Genomic DNA, 24,776 nt, shown 5'->3' with positions numbered 1-24,776 from the left:
TGAATGACTATATCTAGACATAAAGGTTTAATATGCAGCTAGTCTATATGGTTTGGAGGTATTTACTGCAAACAAACCCACCAACAATCCATGTAATTCCTAAATATATAATGTAAATGTAGGCTAACAGTGGCTTAAGTTAGCAAGCTAGCTAATAAAACATGTGGATGAGAGAATTTGGTGTTAACAGGTTAATATGTTGTATTTCTCTTCTTTTTCCAGGAGCCTGGCTATCCAGCCTGTTGCGCCAAGCTAAGTCTGTCAACTGAACGCAGACAGACTTAACTGATATCAACTCCCAGTAAGACATTAAACAAGCTGATCCCCCATTTGTCAAAGTAATGCATCGTTACTGGGATTAGTAAATGTAATGTAATCACTGAATTTCAAATTGTAATCCCTCAAACTACTCGTTACTGAGAAAAGTGATCACATTAGCTAATGCATTACAATAATAGCACATTACTAAGTAATGTGTTACTGCCCCGCACTGAAAATGAGTGTAGAAAGAAGATCTTGCTTGTTGACTTGGAATGGATGAGGCTAAAAGCAGATGGTTTAAAGATAGTTAAAAGAAAAAATAAAAGAAACTACTCCTATAAAACACCATTCAGCCGATGCTGGAAATATCAAATTTGATCATGAGAGAAATCATCACTTTCCTTCCCACATGATCATTTTCTGCTCACTTTTTACTTTTGGAAAAGCCAGTGGTTTGAGCCACATATTTGTAAATTGCTGCTTGTTACTCTTGCATGAAATATGTGATCTAATCATGTAAAAATGTCCCTTTCCTGCCCAAATTAAATACAAATTCTATCCTCTAACCCATCAGTGGAATAAAACATTATGAATATGTGCACAGGCCTAATGGAAATGTTTTCCACCACAGATTTACTGGTTACTGTCATACTCTTTAGACAATTTGGGTCAAATTGTGAATTTGAAAATCTGTCTACTCTAAGTGATATAACACAGAGAATTATTTCAGCCCTCCAGTCTTTGAGGTGTAGGGCTTGAACCTCAGCCCAAATCTTTGGCTTGGCGTTGGGAAGCTAATGTATTTAATAACATTCAAGGGGGAGAATAGTGTTGTTGACACTGCTGTAGATGAATATGGAAATGATAAAATTATCTCTCTAGGGTTCTAGATTGTGGATTTGAATTGCAAACGGTGATTTTAATAACTATTCCATTGGCAAATCTAATGAGGTTTTTTTCCCAATGAGATCCATGTGCTTTATCAAGGATGGGTTGGATAATTTGAATGCTTTTTGGTGGCAAAAAACTGTCACTTAATTTGACTTAAATTGACGTCACTCTATGTTTAACCATAGTTAGATATGCACTGGCTTCCTGTTTCATCAGTGTTTTGGTTGCAGTCTCTCAACAGCTATCCACTGTTTAATATGTTTATTATTTGCTGATAAAATGTTGAGCAAATAAATGATGCTGTTTTACGTGCACCACATTGTCCATCAGTCCAACTGTAATCAAATTGTTAAATTATTTTCTCTGCCTCCACAACAGTGTTGCACACTTCAGTGATGATGACATCAATCATCTATTTCTGTCAGAACAGAGTGCGCTACTGTACATAAACATTTGAATATATTTGATTGGAGGATGTCATTGCCAGGCTGGATGCAGATGAAAACCATAATATGCTGACATTCTTCTTAACTTTGATCAAATATTTTCTTGCTTTCCTCCCACAGCACATTTTCTCTTGTTTCATTGCCTGGAGGTTACTTCTGATCAGATTTGTTTTGCATAAATGTGTAACGGCATCATTGTATCCTTGATTTCTCAGTATGAGAGAAATAATAATAATGGTGTGACTCTTATAAACAATCACTAATATGTTAAATATGTAAAACAGTTTTTTCTCCCCCTATTTAATGACTGACCCTGCAGAGCATATCTTGATCCCACATTATACATGATAATAATGTGCTAAATAGAATCGATTAACACAGTTATTTGAGGTCAATTCGCAGACACATTTGGGTGAAATATATTCATATACATTCAAGTCTGACTAGGCGTACATTATAACCCAGAGGAAGCCTGAATACATAAAGTCATCTTTCCAGAGACGGAGGATGAAAGAAAAATACTTGCATGATGTGTTATAGCAATGATCACATATCTGCCTAAACATCCAATGTACGCCTGTACATTAACTTTTTAGAACATAGACAGATTTCTATGAATGTCTAGAAGTATATTATAGATTTTTCTTCTCCTGTGACAGGTATGTTTGCCCTTGAACACTCTGATTTGTATGGTGGCCCTGAGGTGCAAAACACAACAACATTGGACAAAACACATTTACAAATAAGATAGCACAATAACAAAATTGAACACACCACAGCATTTCAGAAAACACAGCAGCATTTCTGAAATCCTATTATCAAACCTGAAAACACAATATTTCAGGTAATACAACAATTCAGAGAACAAATTAAGACAATTAAATAACATGATAGCATTTAATAAAACACAACACCAAAACAAAAGACATTTCATAAAATAGACAAGGTAGGGACAATAATTCCTGTTCATGGCTGGACTAAATACAAGTGAAATGTTTTCTATTTTGTGAATGTCTTTTCATTCTATGTTGTCGTGCTTTGCACCTCAGGGCCACCATACAAATTGGAGTGTTAAACCTTCTTTAAAAATATATAGACAACTAAAGGATAAGTAGAATAGACTGCAGGGTCTTTCTCAATAATACCATGTTTGTAGTGTATATGACCAGCTATGCATCATTTGCTGTGTTTAAGATTACTGGCTAGAGCAGCTGTTATCAGTAGCAGGATACCAGAGCTATGAGATAATATGTGGCTGTGTATTGTATTGCCTGAGCCCCTGTCATAAAAAAACATGGCCGTTGTTTTTGTATCTTGTAAATTTTAATGGTACAGGCAGTTGTTACTGTGTTTCTGTAATTTGAGAAAGAAGGAAAAGGGCTTGTTTTCAGTAGGCGGATGATATAAAGAACGTATGCCAGTTCTCTCCAAGCTGGACCGGTCTCAGTGTTGAAAGTAAAAAATCCCACGCACAATGTATAGTGCTAGATGCAGGCAGGCAAGCACTGTGATTCACGCGCTTTAAACAGGAGGATGACCATAAGGTCAGGACAAGATCAAGAACATCTCACTGATAATTATGTGGACATTCTTGTCCACTTAATTAGCAGTAAAATGTGTTCTTTAAATACACTCAGCTTTAAATAAAACATTCAAACTAGCTTGTATAGTACAGGCGTTTCATCATCCATGTTGATGGGAAAAGTAGAATAATGAATTGTGTGGCAAAGATTGCTCTGTTATTGGTAAACCCATTCATTTCAAATGTTTTGGAGGCTAATATAACTAAGTGCATTTACTCAAATACTGTGAAGTTCAGTTTTGTGGAACTTTACTTCAGTATTTTCATTTAATGTTCCTTAATACAGTCATAGTTGCTACATTACTCTGTAATGTTAAACTCTAAACTTAAAAAAAGATGATAAATTTATAAAATGAAGCATTGCTGTAATTTAAATTTCTATAGTATATAAAGCAATTACAATTAGCTCCACCTCTAGCTATAACATGAAAATGCTGCTTACATATTAACATATCAATATTAAAAATCTAATTATATAGCCTATATCACAACATAAGACTTATGGGGACATTTTTCTGCGTACTTTTAAGTTTTGATATTTTTTTCTTTTTTGATTTACTTGTGTTAAATTTACTTCAGTACTTTGCTATTTTTTACTAAAGTAAAGTATCTGACTACTTTTTCCACCACTGATAAAGGAAGTCAATTGTAAAGTAAATGTAAATGATTACACATAGTGCCACATAAATGTTCATTTTTCTGACTTAACATAATGGTTAGTTTAAGGTATTTAAACATCTCAATCTTACATTTTCCTCAGAAGTATTTAAATTTGATTTTTTTTTCATTCATATGTCTCATCATATAATATGATGAGACATCATGCTGCTCACTCTATAAACTGTTTATACAGTATTTGCTTGATATAAGTGAAATTTGCTCATTTTTTTTTGAAAAAAGCAGCAGCCATGAATGTGACTTGTACTCATTAAATACCTTTAACGTCCACATTATAAATCATTAAAGCAAAGTAAATTACTTTTACAAATTACTTTTTACAGTAACTTTCCTCAACACTGGTAAACATGCAGCATCAGCGCTAATATTTCATGAATTCATCAGCATGGATCCAGTTCTAGTTGATGTAAGTGGTCCATGGTAGTGATTAGTGCAAGATTAATTTCTTGTCCTTTGGTGTGAAGCAGATCCATTTACACTGATTTAGAAAAAGGATAGCAGTAGATACTCACTACGGTCCTATTGGCAGCTAGCTAGGTAGTCATTACTAAGCTAAAGGCACCCGTGGGACAGAAAACGAGTGGATGGGTGTGAGTGCTTCTGCATGCGAGTGCGCGTGTGCGTGTGTGTATGTGTGGAGAGGGTGAAGAGGTTGAGACATTGCAACGGGGTCACACTTATAAGATGTGGGGGTCAACTGCAAAGATCAGCTGGGGTCAAGCCTGTAATGGGAGCCATTTTTCATAAGACGCATTTCTCATCATGGTCTCCGAGGTAGCGGTGAGAGTGAAGTAGTGAACTGCAGGAAATGACATTTCAATGTGTGTAACCTCTTGCCTTGCAACGTCCCCTCTTGACAGGGAATGGCAGGTCCTTCTCATCTCTCTCAAGCTTGCTCGTATATCACTCACAGCTCTTGCCCACCTCACCGTCCCGGGAGACGGAGGCCTGAGAGAGTGAGAGAAAGAGTGCTGGTGATGCGGGTGGACTGCTCTTCAATCTAGCAGCAACTCAACAATCAAGCAACACATCTATCACCATCCCTAAAAGTAATTTTGAACCGACTGACATACATACAAGTGTATTCCCGGCCTGTGATATAGATGAATTGTAGATGACAGCAACTGAGGTGGTTCTGCCTTGGACATTTAAAAGGCATATTGACTCTGTTTGTGCTGAATCAGTCCAGCACATAGACCGAGCCGGCCGGGATGAAAAAGAGAGAGAGGAGACTGTAGTGTTGTTACTCTCTGTTAAACCCAGACAATCCAGCCACTTGGTGGCACTAGCAGCCAAAATCAATGAGAGAAAACAGAGGGGAACATGTCTGGATATAAGAGATAGAGCTGTATGAATATTATGTTTCCATAACATAGCATCAGCCATGAATATTTTCAACAGCAGGCATAGGACTATGAAAATAAATCATGTGCTGTAAAGATCATGTTTAAGATGAATATTTCAGTTTTTGGGCTGCTGTGAAAGCAGTGAGGTCTGCCAGAAACACTGTGGGCAACCTGTGCATAAGATTCATGCCTACACACATGCAGTAAATAATATTAATAATCTGATAAAATCCTCTTTATGTGCCAGGGCTCCTTTCACTTTCAGCCTCTTTTTGCTGGTGACTGTATGAGGGGAGCAATTAGAAGTGAAACACTTCTGAGGACAGAGGGGAAGCTAGTTTATGATTCAGGTCATGGTTGTGCCTAAATGTCGTTGGCCAGAGTGCAGCAGGTTAATTGAAGGTGTCTTGTCATCATGGCCTGCTTTGCTGAGATAGTTCTGGGAGGAGGGGTTGACCTGCCCTAAAATCTGATTGGATAATCCAGTGCCCCCACCCCTCAAAACTCACATACCCTCCCACACACACACACTTGCATGAATTTTGCATCTATTCATACCTCCCTGCTGTGCTGCGCATTCATTATTATCATGAAGTTTAAAACACACTGAATACAGACTATGTAAAAGAAGCTGCACTGTTACATTTTTTACCCACCAATAAGTCGCTTAGTTGATCATCAGAAAATTAATTGGCAACAATTTTAGTAATTGATTAATCGCTAAAGATCCCCTCCAGGCATGTTTTAAGATATAAAAAATTACTCTGCTTTGAATAATAATTTGTTTCTGACATAGATTAAAACATGATTAAAATTACATCTCTTCCCTCTCCTTAATTAAAGAAAAGCATTTTTAAAGTTTAACTGCTGGACACAAGTTGTCTCCTACTTCACGGTAGTATCAATTCTCAGTGTTTACGCTCGGAGGCTTCAAGTTTCTACATCACACTTGTGTAGGTTGCATACTGGACCATGATTGGCTCCAAATCATGCTAGTAGGCAAACACCCTAAACTCAGATGAGCACAGAGAAACTTTCAGCAGATGAATGTGAAAACAGTTTTCTAGTATCAAACTCATCATTCTGTACAGTGAAGCTCAAACATCCAACTGAAGTAAAGAGAAAAACACATGTTTGAGTGGAGGAGGACTTTTAAGTGATTTATTTAGCAAAAAACATCTAACATTTTCTGGTTCCAGGCTCTGAACTGTGAGGTTGTGCTGTTATTGTTTATGTTATTATTATTATTATTATTTTCATTGTGAATTGAATAAAAGAAAAAAAAAACTATTTTAAGACATCACCTTGGGATCTTGGGAAATTCATTTCTCACAATTCCCTGACGTTTTATAGACTAAACAATTAATCTGTCAGCTGAAAGAAATAATGATTAAACAAATTAATAATGGAGACAATTGTTTGTTGCAGCCCTAATACAGACTAATCTATATTCTCAGATACTCTAAATACTAGATCTGGTTGTACAGTAGAAGTCACATTTCTCAATACAGTAGAATCTCACTACATTTGCAAGTCAGAGGTACTCAGAGTCAATTTAAAATGACGCATTTGCTGTTTAGAACTTTGTCTACATGTACAACTATTTTCATTGTCTATATGGCAAATATTTTACTGTCTGAAACACCAGGTCTGCTTTTCTACATCAAAATATCAGAAAAATACAGAAATAAGTGGGGAACAAATCTAAAAATCATTCAAAGCTGAAACATATTATTAGCAGGGTTTCTGCAGTCACTGTGTTTGCGCCTGTAATCCATTAAGGCAATCACAAATGACAGTTCTTGAGATTGAGAGCATGACAGAATTAATCTATACAGCTGTCAGTAGAACTGATATTGTAATTATTTGTATTTCGTTTCAATTTTCATACTGTCACTGTTAAGTCTGGCAAAATTTTGAACAGTGTCACCAGCGTTTGAAATGATTAGGTCTGCTTTGAGAAATCAAATATGATGATGTAACAATGATATTAGACAGAATATTTATAACACATAATTTCTTTCACTCTATTACATCTGTGAAATACTTTTTGTGGTCTCCATATTGTTACAACAAGCTCATTCTGTTCTAGCGATTAGTCTGAAGCTGTTCCTCTTTATAAATATTAATTCTCTCATCTTTCTTTGCCAAAGCCTGAGGCGTCCGGCACAGGTGTTAGTGAGAAACAGGAAGTTGCTATAATGACTGCTGTCCCCAGTGCACCCTGGGTAATAATCAGCGCTCGTTTGTCATAATAACAGGTAAATACTCAAGCACAGACGCAGTAGTCCTCACAGTAGGACATTGGCAGCAGCAGCAATCCACAATCATTTTTCACTTATTTTTATTAAGTGAACAGGCATTCTGGTTGTTCTCTGTGGCTTGTTAGTGTTTACAGACACAGCAGCAGAAATATGGCAAAATGAAAAGGGCAAGTCATGGCAGCATAGCAAAAGCCAGATTCAAACTCAGGTCGAAGCGCACGGGCGCTTACACGAGTCAACCATCGGGGGTCTGCATGAATTATTTATAAGGCAGTTTACAGTATTGTTTACAACCCTCCGTTTGTTGATTGCTCGTTGAGGGACAAAAAAAAAATCAATGGTGTCATATTTAGTGCATCATAATTTAATAACAGTGGAAGTAAGACATTATTGCGAAGAGAAATTTTTGTTCGGGCTCTTGCCAGCTGGTTATGAAATGTACAAAGCCAAAGCCTGAGGCAAAGTTTCTCTGTTGTGCTCGCCATCTCAGTGAAGAAACTCTGAGATAAGACAAATGGTTCAAATGACCTTTGAAAAGATCACCATCTCTCAGTTTGCCTGAGAGAGAGAAAGTAAGAGGGAGAGAAGAAAAAGAGGGGGGCTATTTCTATATAGTGAGGGATAAAAGTGGATTCCCAAACAGTGTGAGTGCGTGCCCTATTCGTCTTCCCCTTCTGAATGCTTTCTGCTCCATTTACACAAGCTAAGTTTATTTGTCTCTGTCTAGGACTCTAAGTGAAGCAGCAGCAGCAGCAGCAGCAGAAGCTTGCATTGTTTAACTGATAACTCTCATGATTTTCTTCCATTACTCCATTTTAATGAAGAGTTAAAGTTGCTGCGCACCGCAGAGGGTCTCATCTGCAGTCGCTACCCTGCACAGCTAGCTGCTAGCTCTGCAGGCCACATGGGCCTTTCATAGTGCTCATTACAGTTCAGTCCTAGGAGAGTCCGTATAGCTAGCTAGCTCTCAGCTGTACGCCCACTCCCAGAAGCCATTCATCTATGTTTGAAATTTCTGGATTGCTCCACAGCGCGGGCAAAGACATTTTATAACAGAAGTGTCATTAAAAGTTGACAGATGTTGAAATACTTTGAAGACAGCAAAAGAGAAGGGAAAAACAGGATTGCTGAGGTGGAAGTGGCCTTTTGGATAAGTGCAGGCTTCGTTTTTTTTTTGCTGGTTTTTGATGAAAAGTGTGCACATAGAGATTTGGAACATTCACTGCACATGTTGTATGCTTTTATATGTGTGAAAAACCACTTAGACAGACAGTGGACACAACATGAAACAGCTCAGGTCTGCTCTTCACCTCAATATATTACATACCTGGTTCTCAAACGTGCTCCTATCCTCTTATCCTTATGTCAAAAAAGTCTTTCACTGCTCTATTTATGTAATGTTTCATATCTTTCTTTTGACGTACACACAAAGGTATATTTTTCCCACAAGGTTCGAGTCAGACAGTGTTCAAATTATACTCGGTTTTATAGCCACGGGTGTTGGGTCTGTGTGTCAGTATTTCTAATACCAGACTGGATCTGAATGTATCAGAGCCAACTCAGCTTAAGCTCTGATCACGTGGTACACCATAATCATTGCAGAAGAAGATATCTTAGAAAATCAGTAAGCTTTATTTAAAAAATATACTATTAAATAATAATCATATTTTTGAATTTGATTCACAGAGAGGAAATTGTAAAAATCTATCTAGCGTCCAGAATGTTTTGCTGTTGGTGCAGGAGGTAAAAATAGTACTTTCAATTATTTGTGTCAGCTGAATAAAACATCATTTCTGGAATTAATTTCTATGACTTAACCGATCTCAGGATATTATTATTATTATTATCATTATACAGCTGCTCTTTTCCAGGCTGCTTGTTAATTGATGACCATCCTGCTGCTGCTGCTGCTGCTGCTGGTGTTGGTGTTCTCTCTCTATTAGGGTCTGTTTGAGTCGACCGCATTTTGGATTGAGTCTATTTGGGTTAGGTCTCACTGTGCTCAGGTCCCTGTCGGATCGGGTGATATGATCCAACCTGTGAAGACTTCTAATTTTAAGTAGTGTGACTGCATTAATAATGCAATTTAAAAAAAAATTGTACTACCCTTATTATGGACAGCACAATAACCACTTCCTCTCGATATACAGGATGCTTATATATATATAAGCATGTCCTCCCCAACTTCTGAAACCAAACCTACACGTTGCACAAGTGTTTGAATGAAAAGAATAATTAGTTTGTAGTGTTCCCTCATATTGCTTGCTTAAAACTGAAGGTTTACTGTAGAAATTACCCCACTGATGTACTCACTGCTGGAGAAGGGCATTAGCTAAATGCTTATTTGTGTTAAATGTAGTGCCACAACGGGGTGTTTCCCGGCTCACAAAATTAAAATGTAGAACGACTCGTGTCTTCACATGATGTAACCTATTAAATTTGTTAGTGTATGTGTGTGTGTGGGTGTGTGTGCGTGTGTGTGTGTGTGTGTGAGGGGAATACAAGGAGGAGATGAAGTCCGGACAGCAGCATCACTTGTGTCCCAATTAGCGATGCAGGGCTTTGAATGGGTCTTTAACCTTAGCAGAGCTTAATCATGTAATTAACGAGAAGCAGGGGAAACTGCCTGTCTAATGCTACCCTCCTGCTAGAAATATTCCCTCCCAAACATCGTCTAGACTGCATGTTTTCGGAGACAAAGACATAATTTGTGACCTTTACGACAAGGAGAGAGTTGGCTACCTAAGGCATTAGTCTTTTATTTAGCCGGGCCCTGTTCTAAATTAACGTCTTATTGTTATTCAGCCCGTGTGTGTGTGTGTATGTGTGCCTGACTGTGTGTGGATTTGTGAAGCCATAAACATCTACTGTGTGTATCTGTGTGTTTGCATGCACTGTCGCGATAGCCCGTCCAGGGTCTCTGCTGATGCCTGATTACCTACCGCTGGCATTTAAGCAGCGGTAACAGGACCACAGTCTCTCCCACTTGGACATGCCACACATCAAGCTGGCTGAGTGGTTGTTTACAACGGCCTTGCTTTAATTGCTCATCAAATTATTGGCTTAATGATAAGACATGGGAGATTGAAAGGGACATATGGATTCGGACAGTGGCCATCAAAAGCTGCCCAACACATTGCGGTTTTGCATCCGTGGTGTCTATTAGCTAAACAAGCTGAGGCCTATTTAGCAGTAATCAGCAGAAGCACTGTGGAAGATAAAAATCAGCTGTGGGCATTATTTTCCCTTCAGCCTTCAAGAGTGACAGGCCTATTATACAGTGCATGGAATTTATGAGATGATCATCTTTGATGGCCTGGATGTCCGTCGTTCGCTGTAATGTTTTCTATGGTAATGATGCTTTCCCTCTGCCTTAGACCACAAAACCGCCATCCGCCTTGTGACTCCATCTCTCTGCTGAAAAGTGATTGTTGACGGCTCCATTAAGGGGTGAAAAAATATTTTCTTTTCCCTCCGCCTCCTCCCACCCACTCAGACGTGTTATATTCACTCGTCAAACCAAGCTTATTTATGTCGTCTTCTCCGGTGCGGGGATGCATCAGGTTTGAACTTGTCGCTTTGATGGGGACGGGGGTGATTTGAAACGACCTTGATACAACTTCTGCACATGGGGGAATGAAATGTCGCTGCGGGATCGTGCAGGGTATCAAACGGCGTGGCCCAGAACAGCGCACGCTGACTGTTGGTCATTATGGCTGCCCTACAATCAGCCCACAGATCTCGCATCCATCAGCGGCGTGAAGCCATCTCATCTGTCTAATGAAAAAACTGCCATGTTGTGCAGTAGATTTATACTAATGGATCAGTTGTATGTAATATATATTAAAATAGATTTGTTTAAGGATGCATAGTTAGAATCACTATCATGAAAGTGAGGAAAGACCATGAATGATTGAGGCTCAATATAAGCAGCTGAAATTAGCCGTGAGCCCCTTTTGATCCCAAGTTTCTCCTGCACTCTGTACATTGTTTATGCATCATCTTGCCTTTAGGTTCCCATCAGGCACAGAGCACATCGCAGACTACATGAGGCAGCTTCATTATACAGTATTTTGTCTTTAGTCACAGACATCAACTAGCACTTCTGCTAGAAAACTACCCTGTCCAAGGTTTGCTGTGTCAAAATATGCACTGGGTAAGTAATATAAACTGAAATAATAAAGGTGTTAAAACTACATTTAGACCCCTTAACACCCTTATGATTTACAGTTACATTATTATTAGATAACAATCTTATAAAAACAGAGTAAAAAGAATGCTTATAGGTAGACACATGGTCAGACTACATACATACAAGCCTTTAAATGAGATTAATTCATTCTAACATGATATGGTAAGCTGTTCCAGAGCAAATATATCACTGTAACAGTGACCCTGGGGCCTTTGGGACCCCTGGGGCTCTGGAGCAGTTGCCAATTTTGCCTGCTTGGAAATCAAACCGCCTACCTAAAACAATAAGGGTGTTGTGAGATTGTTGACCAGTAGCTTCTATTGCCTTCCTGTAACACCAAAATCTGCAATTATCACTGTCAAGAGAATACCATATTAAATGCTCCATTATGGATTCAGATAATTCTCCTTCCCCTCTAAAACCTTTGAATAATGTAAAAACGCCCCAGATATCAGGAGAACAAATACAAGTTTACCATAAATAATCATATCATCGAACATAGTATGAGTTATACCTACCTTGTTATAACCATAACAGCATCAGGGAGTTTGAACAGGGTAGTGAATGCACTAAAAGAAAAAGCTCAAAGAGCTCTAAATGCAATTAAGAGAACATTTTATAATTGCCAAATTCCAAGTAAAATCTGGCTTAAAATATATGATAGTGTCATCACGCCCATTGTGCTGTATGGTAGAGAAGTATGGGGTCTACTCAGTCATCATAGCTACAGAAACTTTATATGCAGAATTCTGCAGATACTCTTTATACATACCCAGAAAAAACAACAAATGCATGTGGAGCAGAATTAGGCAGATATCCACTGATAATTAACATTCAAAAGAGAGCACTCACATTTTTTAATCTCCTTAAATCCAGTCCCCTAGACATCCTCCATTCCAAAGTCCTCCAAACCCAAAAGCTGAGCTGAGAAAAGAGTCCCCTATATCAGTTGGTGCTGAGACTAACTCCCCTCTCCTCAGACACTCTGACCACTCTCACACCAACACTGCTTTCCAAACACCAATCAGAGTAAACCAAATTATAACACAATATAAAGAAACCTATCTGGAACATTGGGAAAAAGAAACTAAAGGCGAAGTAGATGATAATGTTATCTGGCCTAAAAATGAAATGATGAATTGGCAGAATATCTCTCTACTGTCAGAGATAGAAAGCAGAGACAGATCCTAACCAAGGACAGGCTCAGTGAACACAAACTGGCAATCGAAGAAGGATGAATAGCAGAGTATGTGGTCACTGTTTGGCAGGTGAGGTTGAGACAGATGTACTTCCTCCTACAATGTAAAACATTCAATGAAATAAGGAACATTTACTTTAACAAGTTCAACTCTGTGATTTCAGATTTCAAAGAGTTTAATGACCTCTCAAAATTAAAATTACTCCTAGGAGAAGGATGTGTCAACGTGCCACAATCTAATTGTATTTTGATACTTTGGCAAAATTGTTCTCAAAACTTTCATGCTAATAAAACTCATTGAATTGAATTGAATTGAACTGAACTTATAGATCCATGCTTTTCACTGGACAGCAGCACAATGCTTTACACATCATTTTCTTATTATTTCTTATTCTGTTGTTTTCAACTAGATAAAATGAACTGTATTATGTAGTAAATACATTGGAGTTCACGCACTTCAGTGTTTTGAGAATCTACATATCTTTGATCAAATAAACATCACACTCTGCATGACTTCTACTTTATTGAATTCATCGTGTCAATAACTAGTGAGCACACCAGATTTACATAATACTTTACATTCAGTACAAAGAATCGCTCGTTAAAAGGAACACTCCAGTGATTCATTATTGCACATCTATAGTGTTGGGGGTCTTTCAAGAGACATAATAAAAGGAATGGTCACAATTGAAGCAGCAGAGGCCAGATTTTCCTGACTTTTAGTCCATATTATGCATCAAGATCAGCATCAAAAACACAGAATCCTACATTTTTCATAATGCAGCTTGATAGCGTCTTTGGTCAGACCCTCACTCCATGACCCTAGTTTGAAAGAGTCTGGGTTATTCTCTAAGATTTTACACCCCTAAGCATACAGTATATTTGCACCCCTCCCACACAGAAGTGAAACTACTATTTGGAAGTTGTAAAGGGAGTAGATTTCAACCATTGCAACAGTGTGTTTGTTCATTTTTGGGATATATGTTGATATATGAGTGTTGTAACTTAGCAGCACATACCGCATTTTGACTCAAAGTCAAACTGTTTTGATTTTAATGTCACTTCAATGTTAAAAAAAAAAAAAATACCCAAAAGAAAACAATAAAAACATATCCCTCATCATGAACATTTATCTATTTCAAACTTGGTTTATGGCACCTTCAAACAACAGATAGAATATAAAATCTGACCTCTGAGGTTTGTATCTTTTGACACCTGTTTTTCACAGTGCGAATCATAGCAGAAATTGCTTTTGAGGGGTCCCTGATCCATTTACACTGCTTGCTGCTTTCCAAAGCCGGAAACATGATTTGTATTTGACACATGTCCTCTCTTCATCTTCTTTTATGTCTGAACAGTCTTTGTGATTTTGTTTATTTAGGGTAGATGTTGCTTTTGAGTTGGGACCCTTGGGGAGGGGGTTGGAGGGGTTGATTTAAAAGACAGCATTTTTTTTTTTTTTCAATCTTGAGCTTTCGTGCTCACTCTACACAATTTAACAAATACATATTTAATACTTTTTCCACCCATCAATTCAAAGATTTATGAAACAAAAACTAAGTCGATAAAGTGAACTTCCAAAAAACATTTCACCGCAAAACAATGATTAAAAAAACAATCGATTCTTCCAGCGAAGTTATGCCTCCCTGTTTTCTTGCAATGTGCGCAAACCCTTTGTAATCACACCAAACACCGACACACAAGAACCAGACACTATAAACACTTGAATTACAATCCAATATCCTCACTGTTTTTCTCCACTTTGGATCTTGAATATGAAGGTGTGCATTCCAATTATCATCCGTTGAAACATGAATGCCAAAGACTGAAAACAATATCCTAAAAAAAAAAAAGAAAGAAAAAAGAATAATTTGTTTTCTGCAAAGTCTCTTAGCTGCACAGAATTAATTTAGACTGTATCTGAAGAAAGGATAGGGTAGGCAGACGGGAACGATCAAATGCGCATGCTGTCTTGGTGGTGAGTGTATTATGGCCTTGTCATTGGCATCCACACAAGACTTGGACTCTGACATTAAACAAACATCTCTTTTTCTCATTTGTTTGTTTCCAAGTCCTTTCAATCTATTTATCAATGCAGCCTCTGTCGTAATTTCTACCCTCAGTTATTCCGTAAATTATTCCCTAAATGGAAAACCGATTTTGTTAGTCTTCCGCATTTTTTCCTGCCTCAGTCTATGGGTGATGATAAAATCAATGATGAAGTCTATTTTCTGTCCTTGTGTCAAGCTTTTCCTCCCAAGCTGTCTTGGAGAGCAACTCTCTCCAGAATGTGAGCACAGAGATCAAGTCTTTACAGTTTGAAATGTGTCCTCGATATCGCAAAATCGCACACACAGTAGATATGTTATATAGACCATGCCTGTGTTTCGCTGTGAATGTGAACTATTGTTTTGTGATTGTACTTCCATAAAGGACACAAGAATACATGTTGAGAGGGAACCTTTATCTCCCTCTTTAATACTGGCTGATTTATCCTGCCAGAGCACAAGGACGATAGCCTCCTCAGGCTGTGAATCATTCTTGCCAGCTGACTCTAATCACCAGCTAATTAATAGTTGATGTGCGGGCTTACAAAAACACGACTGCTATTAACCTGTACATGCTATTGATTTAGCCTTGCTTTAGGTGTTTCAGCTGATTCTTCTGGGGAAAGTGAATATTGGGACGAGCAGATTTTCTGATATTCTAGGAAATTAAAGTTAAGAGTGTTTGCTAACGCTCAGACAGGGTTCAAGTAGGAGAACAGAGACCTGAATAGTGATCTACTGTTGACCTGCATTGCACAGAAATGCTGCCTTTCATATTCAACATTTAATCTACTGTATATTTGACATCTGAGTTAAAGCCTGGAACAAGCATTTAAAAAACGGCAAAATTTTGCCATGATTAGTTGACTTTCTCATGCAGGGAAAAGAAATTCCACAACTTTGGTGAACTTTCACACGCAAATTTGTGCTCACCAATAGCAGAGAGCCAGTAAGTCCAAAATGGAGGAATCTATTTTAGCTCATTAGCTGTGTTGCAACATCCCACATTTGTTTCTACAAAAGAGAAATGGTTTGCAGACAGTTATGAGATGGGAGAACATGTTACAAATATGTCGATGATGTCTAAGAATTCAAATGTCCAACTAAATAAGGTCTAACACCAATCATTTGTGTCTCTGGAACTTTTATTTCACACTTCTTCTGTTTTCACTTTGAAATGAAGTCTGTTTTATGGTAGGTCACTTGACACTTTGGGAAAGTGTAACCTGATAGAAATGATGTATTTTTGACAGAAGAAAGTGTCGCTCGACACTTTCCTTTCATGTCTCACACCTAGAGAATTTTGTGTCACAGACACCATCATAGTTTGCTGCGCAATGTGATTGGGTAGTGTTTTTTTAACGTCTCCATGGAGATTGTAGTTTTCACTGAACTTCCTTATTGATATTTTGGTCTGATAACTTGTGACATCCATGTTTAATTAGTCCTGTTGGGATGATATAATATACCTAAACAAGCTGGATGGAGGATAGCATCTAGTTACCATGGAGATGACTGAAACCCTTCACTGAAGCATGAGTAGAAAACATTGCATGTCTCTTTAATTTCTGTTTAGCGACACTCATCAAAAATGTCAAGCGACCTACCATAAAAAAGCCTTAAAAGTGCTTTGTACAAAACTGAGATTATAATAAATATTACATTTTTAGATGACTTAATATTTTATAACACCCCAAAATTTACAAAAAAATAGATCTCTAAATTTGCAGTCTGATTGGTAGTCTGGCTGTGTGTTTAACTGCTCAATGGTTTTAAATGTTGTGTCCATATCATACTTGTTTAACAAAAGTTTCTAAGGACTTTTGTCCATTTCTTTTTTCTAATTTTCTTTTTTAATTTCTCTTTTAAATTTCTTTCTAATTTCTTTCTTTTCTGAGAAATAAAATGCTGCGTAGCTTAAACAATCATAATATCTGATAAATCAGTGCTGTAGCTATCTGACAACCTAATCTACAGCTTTTCATCATGAGACTTTATTTGTTGCTGTTTTTTTTCCTCACTGCCTTGATCTGCTCAGTTACATTAATAAATGAGATTTCATAGGAAGACACATCTCCGGTTGAAGTGCAAAAAAAAAAAAAAAAAATCAAAATAAAACCATCTCCCTGACGACGCATGTTTTACAGCTCACCGAGAGGCTGTTGAATTAAGTGTGATGCAAACACAGCAAATTGAATCAATTTGCCTCCTCTAAATAGATGTGATGCGTGGAGCCTGAATGCTCAAATGAATAAGAAAAAAAAATTCTTAGTGTAATGATGTTGTTTTTGTTTGTGCATTTCTTTCCATCTGCTTGATGAAGGTTTCAGAAGATCAGGTGAAAAGAGGAAGAAGATATCAGATAGCGAGGCGGCGTGGAGGTGCGGCGCGTGGTGTTGCATGCTCCACGTTGCAACCATCGGGAATGAAGTGACAGGCTGTTGTGGAGCACAAGGACGGAATCAAGAGGTGAGTGGAGCATATTAAACTGATAAGTGGCCATGCGGAAAATAGCGATGGCACAGCATCCGGATGTATATGCACATGTTAAAATACATTTGCATACATGAGATGCAAAAACAGGCGTATGCACACACTTCTTGGAGGTAAAAAAAAAAAAAAAACTATAGAAGCACAACATCTCCTACGCATAGACGTGGCCAAACACTGCAGACATTTCTCAGGGACGAGCCTGTCATCTTTGTTGACGTATTGATCAAGAGTAGCCTTCCTTTTGTGCAGATGGCCTGGAACACATAATGATCAACATGGAACACAAAGCTTCCAGCAGTGCGGACACATTGACAGGCTGTGATTAAATCAGCAACGGTGGCAGCATTGTTGACGACAATGATGATAACACTGAGGGCACTTATCAAAGACAGGACCAGTGCAGCTTACCACCGCTGCGCACACACACAAATAGATGTTCATGGATGCTGATGGAGCAAATTAATTTCGAGCTAAAAACGAAGCATTTATCATCAAACCGAACGGTCACCTAACTCAGGATTCTGCAGGCCTCATGAATAATTGTTTCCAAGCGTTATGTTTTGGCTGTCAGTCAGAAGTGCTCTGCGTTAGCTGTAATACATCTGAATTAAGCGGCTGGTGGCACTCTGTCACGTACACCCCGTCGTAAGCCGTTAAATACATAAATCGGGTTTAAATGAACACACACACCACTTGTCTTGCTTGGTTTGCAGGGTAATTCATCTTCCAACTCCATGATTCTGTTATGCAGTCAAATTGACAAGTAATCCATTGCTGGTGTCCTTGTTGTCAACATTAAGGTCATTTCTGATTGTTGCATTGAGTGAACAGACTTGCAGCCTTTGCAACGCTTTGCAGGGGGTGATGGGAAATACGCCAGGCGAATGTATCAATATATACGGTATGAGTGATCTCGAGCTGTAGCATGACTACCAAGTGGAAAAATGTTGAGAAACTCTATATTTTTAGAATGCATGAGCTGTATGTCTCCTTTTATGTTTGCTAACAAAATAACAAAAATAAGGTAAAAGATGATGTCGTCACTTTCAATTGCAGCATCCTCCACGGAAGATAATCCTTTTTTGGCAAGTCACATTGCATTTTTTTTTTTGGCATGGAAAATCTCTTTGTTATACACACTGAAAAGTAGAGACCTGTGCAATACTTGTCAAGGGACAACACAAGTAGTGTAGTACATGTTTTTGAACAAGTGTGTTCAGGCTTTAAATGGATTACAGCTCATTATCCCCAATTACTTTTCAGAATAAGCTGGGAAATAGAGAGAAAACCTGACATGGTGGTTTGTTAAAACTGCTTTCAGGAAACCTTCACAGAGGTGGTGGATGGAACAACAAAAAGTTTCATTCTTTTTTCTTAATTAATACACTTGAGAGGGGTTTTTTTGAGGAAGCTGTTCATATTTCGAGGTCAAGATGAATAATTGTGGTTCCTTTGTAAATAAACTAAAATATACAGAAACCAAACACTGATATTCTTGCTCACTGTTATTTCAGTTAATTAATGCTCAGTGTTGCAATCCAGACTTTTGTGTGAGTGTGTGGATGGTTTTGTCAGGTGGTAGGACATTTAAAAAAAAAAAAAAATTCATTTCTTTTTTCAATTGCAGAGTAGACTCTTAATATTTTTCTCCATACAGTTCAGTGCAAACGAGTTGATTTTTAAAATACTGGCAAAGAATCTGCAGTCAGTTCTAATCCCCAAACAGCAACAGAGCAGGTATCCTTGTACAGATCTCGGTAGGTTCGACACAAACAAGTGAGGATTCAGGTAGAGAGTCAGTACTCAAATGCACCTGAGCTGTTACATCTCGTGTTGTCTCAGACTGTTTCAGGTGAGCCAAAGATATTGTTTCTGTTCTGCTGTGTTGTCAGAAAGATCATATCCCATGAAGGGATCACTGACTGGTTTAGAAACCCAGCAGCTCCCACCACTAGTAAATCTTATGTCTTGTCCATACTGCTAAAGAGATCATTGGCGTCAGCACAAGCTGTCTGTTTTCTGGAAGTATTTTAGCAGACTGCCTGTGGATAAGCTATGAAACTCACAGCAGACCTGCGCTAACATCATCCTGAATGTGCACAATAAAATAGTGTCATGTCCATAGGCGCCTGAGCAATGGAGCAAGTGGAGAAAATGCATCCCCTTTATTCAATTAGGGGGAGCAAATTTTTGTATTTTTAAATCATCATACAGTTCCCGCTATCAGGTGATTATGTTTAAGCAGTCTATATCAATGATCATTTTACTATTTTCAGCAACTGACAAAAACAAGTAATAGAAAAATCACCTTTGAGTTGGTTCAACCCGTTGCTGATAGTTTGCTACAGCATGCTTTGGCTGTCAGTCCGTCGATCCTCACAGGAGTCTGACTGTTTACAAAGGTGAGAAACATGCCATTTATCTTATCTATGATCACTGACTGAAAATACAAAATGTTTTTTCTGTATTATCCATTTCTTACCCTTACTTTTTGACTGATCCTCAACATATTTTTAACTATATTGTTATATTGTAAAATTTTTTTAAATGTAGCACAGTCAGAGCGGTGACACACCCAACACCACTGCAGCCTGATTGGGGCACCACAGCTGCAGGCAGTTCAGAAATAATCCTTTGTTCATCATTTGTCTTGAAGAGAACATCCGCAGAGCTGATGACCATGATATCATGATCAACGAAGACCCTCACCAAGCATAGCCAGGGCTGCATATCAAACCCCAGCTTCAAGTCAAACATAAACATGCTGACATTGTGGTGCGCACATTCTGAGTGACTGACTGAGAACAGAGGCTGCTGGATGGATTATGACAGGACCAAGACAGCCTCAGCACCCAACAGCAACCCCTGGAGCCAGTCTGCATTCTCTTAGTCCTGACAGTCTGGCTCTTTACTCTCTTAACCATGACTGAAATGTATCCAGTGATTCACCCAATCAGGGTTATTTCACAAAGCCCCTCAGGCTGTGTGTTTGTTTCTTTTCATCCACACAGTAGGTAAAAGCACATCATCCATTTCAAACACAAATTCTCAAATGCATATGTGTTGTCACAGGGAATTACGGTTCACTTTTATATGCTTGCAGAGGCTTTGCTAATGTTATAGTACTGTAAAGTATTTTTAATGATTTACATCATAAAAGCAGAGAAAACAGCATTGGCTGCATGTAGAAATATTTCAGTTTCCTAACAAGGGGAATGACAGATATGTACCTTCCCTCACCTTCCTCCTTATCATAACTTTCAATGGGAATTTCTGCTGCTCTTTTATTCAAAAATCTGCTCAAAAATCATTAAGCAAATGTTTATTATTCATCCTTAAAAAAAAAGAAGAAAAACATCTGCTCTGCCATTATCGTCCATCTGCCTTTGCCATTTTTCCCTGCTCTCTTCTACGTGTTTTCTCCTCTTAACCCGCAGCATGTAATAACTGTCATCTGCCATGCCAATGAGCCATGTAGTAAAACCGCCGGTCTTTATATTTATCTAAGCTAATCTCAAAGCCGTCACGGCAGCCATTACAAAGGGAAATGATGCTTTATTTCGCCCGGCTCTGAAGGAGGGACCGGGAATGAGTGGGAGGGCACTCCTAAGGATGTCGTTTGGAAATCCCCTCACCCTCATGACACAGAGTCATCAAGGCAGGTGGTGGGTGGTTGCTGGTGACAAGATGTGATAAATATGGGTTAGATACTAGATATTAATGTTAATCTTTTCCCGCTGTTCAGTTTGCTGTAGAGAAGTAAAGCATGTTCCTTACATGTCATGTTAGATTGCACTTGAAAAGGCCTCAAGCCATTTTTATCATTTTAAGTTCATCATGGCACTTTCTAGCATTACTTGTCTCGATGTGGTGTGGCTGTCAAGTTCGCCGGCTGACAACTGATGGCTATGGCATAAGCCAGGAAACCCATGGGAGGAGAAGAGATGTCTTATAAAATATGATACGCCGCTTAGCCACGGAGTCCCTCATATCATGCTGCACTGCTTCAAAAGTACCGTTGAGCTGTTTGAGTGGATTCAGCATACTGTACAACTTCTATGTTGAATGTTCAGTTGTTCAGATTGCATTCATTTACATTGTTGCACCATTGTAATGCCATAGTGGGAATAATGAGCAATCAACATATGTGTGTGCCCACCTCTGCACAGTAACGATATGCATCTCTGGAGATTAGTCTAATGGGCTCTGTGCGAGTGTCCCTTTAAGGACTTCATTACAAAGTTTTTAAAGTTCTAAAAGTCAGAAAGTGCCTTTATTTCCTGTTATCTCATTAAAATGAGGACACAGTCCAACGGAACAAAGCTATTGATGAGAACAATTGATTGGACTCTGAAGTGACAAAAGACTGAAATTCAACATCCCTCAAACGATCTCACTATACTGTCTCTACGCAGTCAACGCAGCACGTCTCAGCCCCAGCTGTGACTCTCGCTCTCCCAACACTAATATTTACCTCCCTAATAAAAGTCATTGTTGTGTGGCCTGTGCTAAATCAGAGGCCTGCTTCTGTCAGGGATGACAGAGGAAAATATAAAGCATCTCTCACAGTGATGGAGAGCTCCTGAGGTCCTTATTAGCTTGGTGGAAAAGACGGCCCTCATCAGGTTCTGCTGTATGAATCCAACTGTGTGTGAAGCTGTTATGTCATCTGTTTCTGGCACTCTTTAGTATTATTCCAATTAACTCTTTCAGACAAATACTTACTGGCGCAGATTAACATTTCAGATAATTGCTGATTTCATATGCAGGTATGCAAGTTTGAAAATGCACATTTATTGCTAAAATAGCAGTGTACCTTTAATCAACAATATTAAAGTCCCAGCAGTTTAAGTTTCCATATTGTGACATATTTCTAAATGAAACAGAATATGCGATCAGGTTATAATCTAAAGAGATTTTATAATATTATTCAAGCATTTGATTTATTCGCACAACATTTATTTCTGTACATATTTAGTGATTGTTCTTGAGGCATATATTTGTTTCTATATATATATATTTATGGGGAGCTTTCAATTTGTCAATTTTGTTTTGTTATTGACCTTTAACCCTGTTGGCAACAGCACCTCCTCTGAGGTCAGCTGTAGTGTGAGTGCGCCTGTTAATAATGTTAAAACCTGATAAAAAACAGTGGTGTAAATCACATGAATCACAGGCCCCCTTTACACCTTGAATTAAAATGCATCTCATATCCAGATTGTATCTAGATATGATTTAACCTGATAACATTTACGCCTGGTATTAATATATATCTCCAGTGTCCACATTGAGATCTGATCGCTCTGTCCACCTCAAACAACTGAACATCACATCCTCCTCTCATTTGCGTGGGTCCAAAAGAACACAACTGCAAAAAAAAAAGATGGTAGCCATCCATGAAGCTGCACCATTGTACAGACCTTTGCTTGCTTTTCGAAGTGGGGGAAGAAGCTGTCTTCAACAAGTAGAATCCATAGATTTCTTGCTGCTTTCTTTAGTAGCTTAGCATGCTGACTGGCTAATGGCTGCTACCTCCCTGGTTTGGAACAGTCATGTGTGATTATGTCTTTCTGCCCATGTAGTTGACAAATGCAGTTGCATGTTGCATTTACATTTGTGTTCAATGTGGTCACAATGCGTCTCTGACCACATCCGGAGGTGGTTTTTGCCGGATCACAATCTGTCCTCAGTGACTCTTGGGTGCATTTACACCTGTACTTTGATGTGGTCACGCACTATCCGATTGCAATTTGGTCACCCAAAACCATTGCCCAAAATGCATTTTAACGCAAGGTGTAAAGGGGGCCACAGTTGGGTTGCTTAACTCACCCTGGGAGGATATTTTTGTTGAGTATAGCACGTTATTGTAACACGCTAGTTTACTGATTTCAAGCTAGACTGCTGGAGCATCCAGGTGGTTTCTTTTTCAGTCTGCTGTACTTTTTTTGTCCTTTAGTTTTTTTAAATTTAATTTATCCAGGGGTGAGAATAACCCCAGCTGGCATTAGAGCAATTGTCACACACAATGCAGATTTTGTAGCCAAAGACGGCCAGGCTACTAATAGCATAGACTCTCTAGAGAGACACTTCCTTTGCCCACATTATTACATCAGGAGGTCGAGGACGAGGGAAAAATCAATAAATTAGACCAAAGCTATTTTGCACTTTTCCAAATGTAAGCAAAGTGTTTGCGAAGACACACACCTCTGACCCACACTTCAGTGCTAGAACCCACAAGCTAATGGTGCTAGCTAAGAGCGGTTTTACGTTGATGATGAAAGGCTTAGTCAGGTTAGCTTTTGGAGTCCATTATTTACTTATCATGTTTTAGAAAGTCTGTTGGAAAGAACTATGTAGTTTGATATTCATAATAGGGAAAATGTAGACAGAGTTTGGAAACTTGAGTGAAGTTAGTTGTGTTGAGTTATAAGCAGTCATAGAGGAACTTAATTGAAAGAACTACTCTATTTCTACGTACGTATTCAGTCATTATTAATCTAGAATTGGATACTTGGAAGGTCACTAGGTTAGGCTAGTATTTAATTTGAATTAACTGATTGGAAGTGTACCAAACTGAACACCAATCTCATTTTCATCTATGATTACTGCCAAATTACATTGTTCTTTCCAAACCAAGGAAACTCACACTTATGAATTTACAGAGCCATAAAGTAAAGCATTACAGGATAAATCTATGCATCTGTATACAGTAAATACATGCATAACCATGCTTTATGCCATATATTTGACATAAAACACAGGATAAGAACTTGGAAAATGTATTTTTTATTTAGCTGTCTTTAAAAATTAAAGTTGTATACACTGACAACACTTCTGTGAGTATGTTAGACATTCAGCACATTGCTGTCTCAAAGCTTCAGCTGTGTAGTTTGAAAAATGCAGTGACTACAAGTGAGTGCACATATCTATAAATACAAAGGTTGATTTGCATTACAGTGGAATGCAAAGCACTGAAGAAGACATCAATGCAGTGTGCTGTATTATAGATCTGGATGCGAAAGAAATGTGAGACAGAGGTCAGAGAGTTAAAAACAGAAGACTTTGTGGAGTGTGAAAATATGGGGTAATCTTTCATGGCCCGTTCTAATGTGGCTTTCGAACGAGTGCGAGGAGACAGAGAGAGATGTACAGTAGCCAGCAGTGAGGAGTAACTGCTGCCAAATGCACCGAGGGCTAAACGAAGACGAGCCCTTGCCATCTGGGTCGCTTGAGGCTAGGCTGAAAACAACTCCCGCTCCACCACTGGCTCTCCAGCTCACACTTGCACGCCGTTTTTATTTTTCTCTCATTTTTTTTCTGCTCTTTTGGCCCCTCATCCCATCACTCCCCCATTAAAACGTCCCATCTTGGCCTCCC

The 24,776-nt window shown here is 38.5% G+C and overlaps 1 long non-coding RNA gene across 4 annotated transcripts in view; it reads left to right on the top strand.

The window, feature by feature from the left end:
* The window catches only part of LOC137175872 (uncharacterized), a 159,778-nt gene that overhangs the window by 43,812 nt on the left and 91,190 nt on the right, over positions 1-24,776 (top strand). For 2 of the 4 annotated variants that reach the window (XR_010925733.1, XR_010925735.1), the window contains exons 5-6: positions 223-301; positions 17,230-17,375. This is a non-coding gene — a long non-coding RNA (uncharacterized lncRNA). Of the gene's footprint in view, positions 1-222; positions 1,465-17,229; positions 17,376-24,776 lie in introns of those variants that run through there. The other 2 variants (XR_010925736.1, XR_010925734.1) reach the window with 2 other exon arrangements.

Source organism: Thunnus thynnus, chromosome 23 (assembly GCF_963924715.1).
Source record: "Thunnus thynnus chromosome 23, fThuThy2.1, whole genome shotgun sequence".
Taxonomy (NCBI): Eukaryota; Metazoa; Chordata; class Actinopteri; order Scombriformes; family Scombridae; genus Thunnus; species Thunnus thynnus.
Note: the sequence above shows the minus strand (reverse complement) of the source record. Positions and strands in the feature narration are given on the sequence as shown.